This window comes from Nematolebias whitei, chromosome 5 (assembly GCF_014905685.2).
Source record: "Nematolebias whitei isolate Nwh7 chromosome 5, NemWhi1, whole genome shotgun sequence".
In the NCBI taxonomy this organism is placed as follows: Eukaryota; Metazoa; Chordata; class Actinopteri; order Cyprinodontiformes; family Rivulidae; genus Nematolebias; species Nematolebias whitei.
This window is the reverse complement of record NC_056502.1, coordinates 54,380,818-54,386,379: the sequence shown is the minus strand read 5'-3', so window position 1 is coordinate 54,386,379 and position 5,562 is coordinate 54,380,818.

The window sequence follows — 5,562 nt, the reverse complement described above, 5'->3', positions numbered from 1 at the left end:
AAACATTTTATTGCAAAAGTCCAACTTTATTATCAAATACAAATACATATGTATGAAAAAAAATCTAAATGCTCTCTGGTATTGTTCAGGGGGCCGGACCAAATGTGGATGGGGGCCGGATCTGGCCCACGGGCCGTAGTTTGGGGACCACTGCTTTAGACGAACGACTTGAGGCTTTGGTTTTTTGGTTTTCCCCCTAAATGTTTTTGGAGTCTATGGCGAGACTCAACTGAAGGATTAGCTAGCGCCCCCCCCCCCCCCAATAGGATTGTTCGAGTAGGTTCGGCTTGAGCGTCGTGAGACCAATGTAGGTTATGGTACTTAAGGTAGCATTAATCTACATTGACTCCTCAAAGATTGAATTTTAACTAACGAACTGCATGTTGGGATAGTTACAGTCCTCTTAGTCGCTAACTAAAGTACACACAAAATTCATTCTTGCTGGGGGTGTTCATAAACAATACCAAAAACCAATTAAACGATGTCTCAACATCGACAAAAGTAGTGATTAAGCAACCAGAAAAACAATGTTTCAACTTCGACAAAAGTAGTGATTAAGCAACTAGAAAACGACGTTTCAGTGCGTCACTCTGATTGTCAGATTCGATCACGTTATCGCGTCTGAGTTGTTATCTTAACACTTAATTAAGCTTAAACTTATTTAGTTTCTGCTTGGACAACCTTTTTTCCCACGAGGTCTGAGTTTGTGAGATCTTTGTCTCCTGTGGAGTTATTGAATGCCTTGTGTAGTTTGACCTGGTTTCTATGTATCCATTTAACAATTGACTCTTTTCGGCCTTTGCTGATTTTGATCTGATAGACAACTTGAGACAGTTTGTCTGTTATCAGGTAGGGTCCAGTCCACCTGGGCATCAGTTTGCAGGCGAGAGTTCCGGTCCCGGACTCTCTTTTCCCGGTTGTGGGGGCGAACGTGTAGTACCAGACCCTATCTCCTACTTGGAGTTCCTCATGAGAGGCCTTTTGGTCATAGTATGCCTTTTGTCCTTCAGCAGATTTTTCTGGGTTTTTCTGGGCAAACGCAAAGGTGTTTTTAAGGTGTTCTTCCAAGTCATTCATGTATTGTTGTGTGGTGTAGGCTGTTGCCATGGCGGCATCGCCTGGTTGGTACAACAGGTGTAGGGGGAGAGTCATTTGTCGACCCGTCATCATCTCGAAAGGAGAGATGCCAGTCGACGTGTGTGGAGTGGCCCTTATGGCCATGAGGACCAGAGGGAGTTTCACATCCCAGTCCATGTGGTTTGCGGCTACGTATTTCTTCAAAATACTTACCACAGTTCTGTTTGCTCTCTCCACTTGGCCTGAGGCTTGTGGGTGGTAGCCTACATGGAAGCTGACTTTGATGCCTAGCATCTTCCACAGTTCTTTCATCACTTCAGCTGTGAAGTGTGTACCTTGGTCTGAGTTCACCCTGAGAGGAAGTCCAAACCTTGAAAATACATGATTCATTAGTAACATAGCAGTTGTTTGTGCTGTGTCGTTAGGAGCTGGTAGGCATTCTACCCATTTGGTAAATGCGCAAGTTACCGTGAGAAAATATTTATTTCTTCTAGTGCTCTTAGTAAGTGGTCCAACCCAGTCGATCTGGAGGTCGGACCATGGGAATGCAATGCCTCTACTTTGCAGTGGTACTCTGTGGAGTGGTCTGGATGGCTGAAACTGGCCACAGACCAGGCACCCTTTTATGTAGTTCTTGACATCCTTTTTCATTCCAGGCCAATAAGCAACTTGTTTTAATGGTTTCAGTGTGGCGTTATCTCCCTTGTGTCCTGTGGACGGGAGGTCATGCGCATGAACTAACATCACCCCCCTGTGGTCATGGGGGACCACGAACACAGGTGAGGACGTCGGTCCATGAGCAAAAGTTAGGATGTCTTTGATTAGTTTTAGCTGTTTGCGCAGCTGAAAGAGGACTTTAAGGTCTGGATTGGAATCCAGGTTGGCTTCGGACGGAGTGTTGTTCTCTGGGTCAGTCAAGTACAGCATCATCGAGTTTATCGCAGGATCCAACTTCTGAAGTTGGATGATGTCTGGGTCAGTCAGCACAGGTTGTACAGAGACTGTTGTCAGCCGGTTTGGCCGCAGTCTGTGCATGTGTGACTGCCATTACCTCGGTTGTAGGTTGTACCGACAGAGTTGCGAGCAGCCAGGAGGGGTCAAAAGGCCCCAGAGGGCCGTCCACCGCTCCGTCCTTGATAGCTGATTTATCTGTCCGCAGTGACAGTACAGCATCTTCGGTGTGGGATCTTTGGATCTCTACACCTTTAACTACCAACGGTAGGTAGTATCCGGTGGGCTCTGACTGTCTCAGCTCGCAGAGGAGGCTTTCTTGTTCAGTCAGAGTTGGGTCCACCGGTTGGGTTTCTTCGGTGTCACATGCCTTTGAAGGCTTACTTACCGGGACTGCGTTCTCTGCTGAGAGGGCCTCGGTGCCTTCTGCAGTACCTGCTGTTGGGCAGTCTGTGACTGTCTCAGGAGGCATGAGTATTGGCAGGGGTTTGCTCACTCTGGCCCACATTGTCTGTTTACCATAATCGCGTCAAAGCGATTTATAAAATCCTGGCTGATCAAAAATGGGAATGAGTCAACCATAGACACATATACCAGGTGGTATAGTGTCATCTCACCAACCAGCATGTGAACCATAGCTATAGCTATTAGGGTTGTCCTCGTCTCTGCGAGGCCCTGCAGTCCTATAGCACATTCTATGAGAGGTATTTCCCTTTGAACACCGTTAGCGGCAGTCCTGAGCTCCTCGAACAGTTTGGCTGACATAATAGTTATGTTGGCTCCACCATCCAGTAGGGCTTCATGTGTGAGGATTCCTTCAAGTGTGATCGACAGGTAAGCTTTTTTAGCGACCCCCTTTCTGATCAGGTTACACAGGAACCTTGTAGGTTTTGGCCGACGTTTACCTTTGCCTGCATAATCCTGGTTTTTCCAAACCGTTGGTGCAATTGCTGCTGCTCCTGGGAGTTCGGCTTTTGACGGGCCTCCGTCATTGATGTATGAGATCACCCGCTCACTGTTTGTTGAGGGGCTCTCATTGTTTGTAACAACAAGGTCCTGGTGGCTGTCCATGACAGCGGCAACGTTGTTGTTTGTGTCACCTTGATTTATCTGAACCATTAGCACAGCTGTTGTTGTTTCTGATGTTCCAGATTGTGACGGGTCATTGTTGGTGACGTGTGATTTTACCCTCCCTTTTTCAGGTGAGGGCCTGTCAGAGTTTACAACAACAACGTCATGGTGACTGTCTGTGACAGCAGTAACGGTGTTGTCTGTGTTCTCTGACTCATCAGCAATGATATTGCCAAACAACGCGTTAGGTTGTTTGTCCGTGGCAACACCTTTCAACAATTCCAAGAACCGACGCACACTCTCTGTCTCATCTGAGCTCAGAGGTCTGGGGCTCTCTTTCTGGACCCGCTGCTGTTCCTTTTTCGTCTCAGGCTGTTCAGGCCGACGTGGTGGGGGAGCAGGTCCCCTCCTCTGGGGTTCCCAGTGGGATCCCTGGTTGTATGGGTCACTTTTGGTGCCATACTTTTTACCCTTACGGCATTCGCCCCCCTTCTAGTACATTCGTTCATCCTCTGGTTTCTTGGGAAACCATTTTGGATCTTGTCTGGACCAGGGGGCACTCACCTGTTGTGGTTTGGCTGCTGGGAAACCTCGTTTCCTCTCGCCTTTTTTGGGAGGGGGAGCTGAAGCTCTCATCCCTTCCAATTCTAATTACTGGGCAGGAATCCTCTCACCTGGGAACACCTCAATGGATGTTTTGGCCTGTGAACGGGCTTCAAAGACATTCACAGCACAACTTTTTATCTCACTGATGGTTTTCTCTTTGAAATTAGCCATCATTTGCACCGACATCCTTATGTCAGGGTGGAGATTTTTGCTGAAAACAAACTTAAACGCGTCCTCCTTCTCCATGCCAGTTTCGTTCCTGTAACCAAAGTAAGCCTGCAAAATTCTGGAATAATATGCCCTGGGGTGCTCATTCTTACCTTGCATGACCTTGTCGGCGGCTGGATAACCGCCAGGTCCCGCGCAAGGGGTATACTCTTTCATAAGAGCAGCACATAACAGGCGGTAATCCTTTCGTGTGGCATCAGGTTGACGCTCTATGAAGGAAAACACCGTCCTGGCTGAAGTGAGCCTGATCAAACCTACTTTACCCTCAACTGTAACGTTGGGATAGCTTCTTAATTGCAAGTCAAGGTTGTTCAGATAGGCCTTAGTGTCGGTTGAACCCAACGGCCCTGGCTCAAAGCGTTGGACAAACTTCGCAATTTTATGCAAATCCGCTATGGAGAGTGGAGGCTGTGTTGGTGTTGTTGGAACAAAAATATCACATGGAGGTGATGCACTAGACTCACGTGGAGGTGGCAGAAGGGGATTATGTGTAGGAAGTACAGCAAAATCCTTCTGAGGTAGTGGTGGGTGACCTGGACTCTGACTCAGTTCATCTTTGAGTCCCAGACATCCCTGCCCCACGTCAGAAATTTCATTTGTTGCTGCGGCTAGTTTCACCTCACAGACTTTTAAGCGTTCATGTGATGTATGACACTCACTTTGTAAACGCACACCTTGTTGGACTAACGCCGCTTTTTCCAATCTGCACTGGTCCAGAGCTTTTGATGTGAGCTGCACCTGTCGTTGTAGTGCATCATTGTCTGAACACAGTGCTTGGTACTTAATCCCTCCTTCACGTAGCTTCACCTCATATGAGTCTGCTTGTAACGACAGCTGAGCTTGTGAGAGCTCTTCTTCACATTTCAATTTATTTTCCCAGGTTTCCTTATCAAATTTAAACTGTGCCATGAGTTTTAGATACTCCTCTGTCTCGCTGTTCAATCTAATTGCAAGGTCTTCTGCCCTGTTGGCCTCAATGTAAAATTTAGCTTTCAGCAAGAGTGCCATTTTAGCTAGATGTTCATAGCTTGACTTCGTTATGGCTGCAGAAGTCACACTTTCTGCAACTTCCTTCAGCTCGTCCAATAACTCTGTTGCTTCCTTCAGCTCGTCCAATAACTCTGTTGAGGTCATGCTGTCCACCTGTTCACCATATGGATGTAAGGATTCTGTTAGCAGCGTTAACGCTTTCTCTAACCAGTCCTTCCTATAACATGGAACAACATCAGCTTCTGTTAAATCTTCCATGGTTATCCACTGTTCAGCAAACCTACCTGGTGAAACAGTTGCAAACTTAGAGTTTTAAACAGGTAAATATTTTACTTAAGTGAGCAGAGAGATTCATACACTATTTTAGCTCTGTGGTTCCATCAAGTCAAGTCAAGTCAAGTCAGATTTATTTAACGAGCACATTTAAAACAGAAACTGTTACCAAAGTGCTTAACAAAAATATCACATCATCAGATAAAAAGTAGCAAGATATATTTACAGCACATGGAAGAAAAATATAAAACCAAAAACAATTAGAAACACTGAAATACTAAATCAGATCACGTTGTGTCAAAAGTCAAGGAAATAATAACAAAAAGCATAAACTCAGTCAGAAACAATGAAATACTAAATCAGATT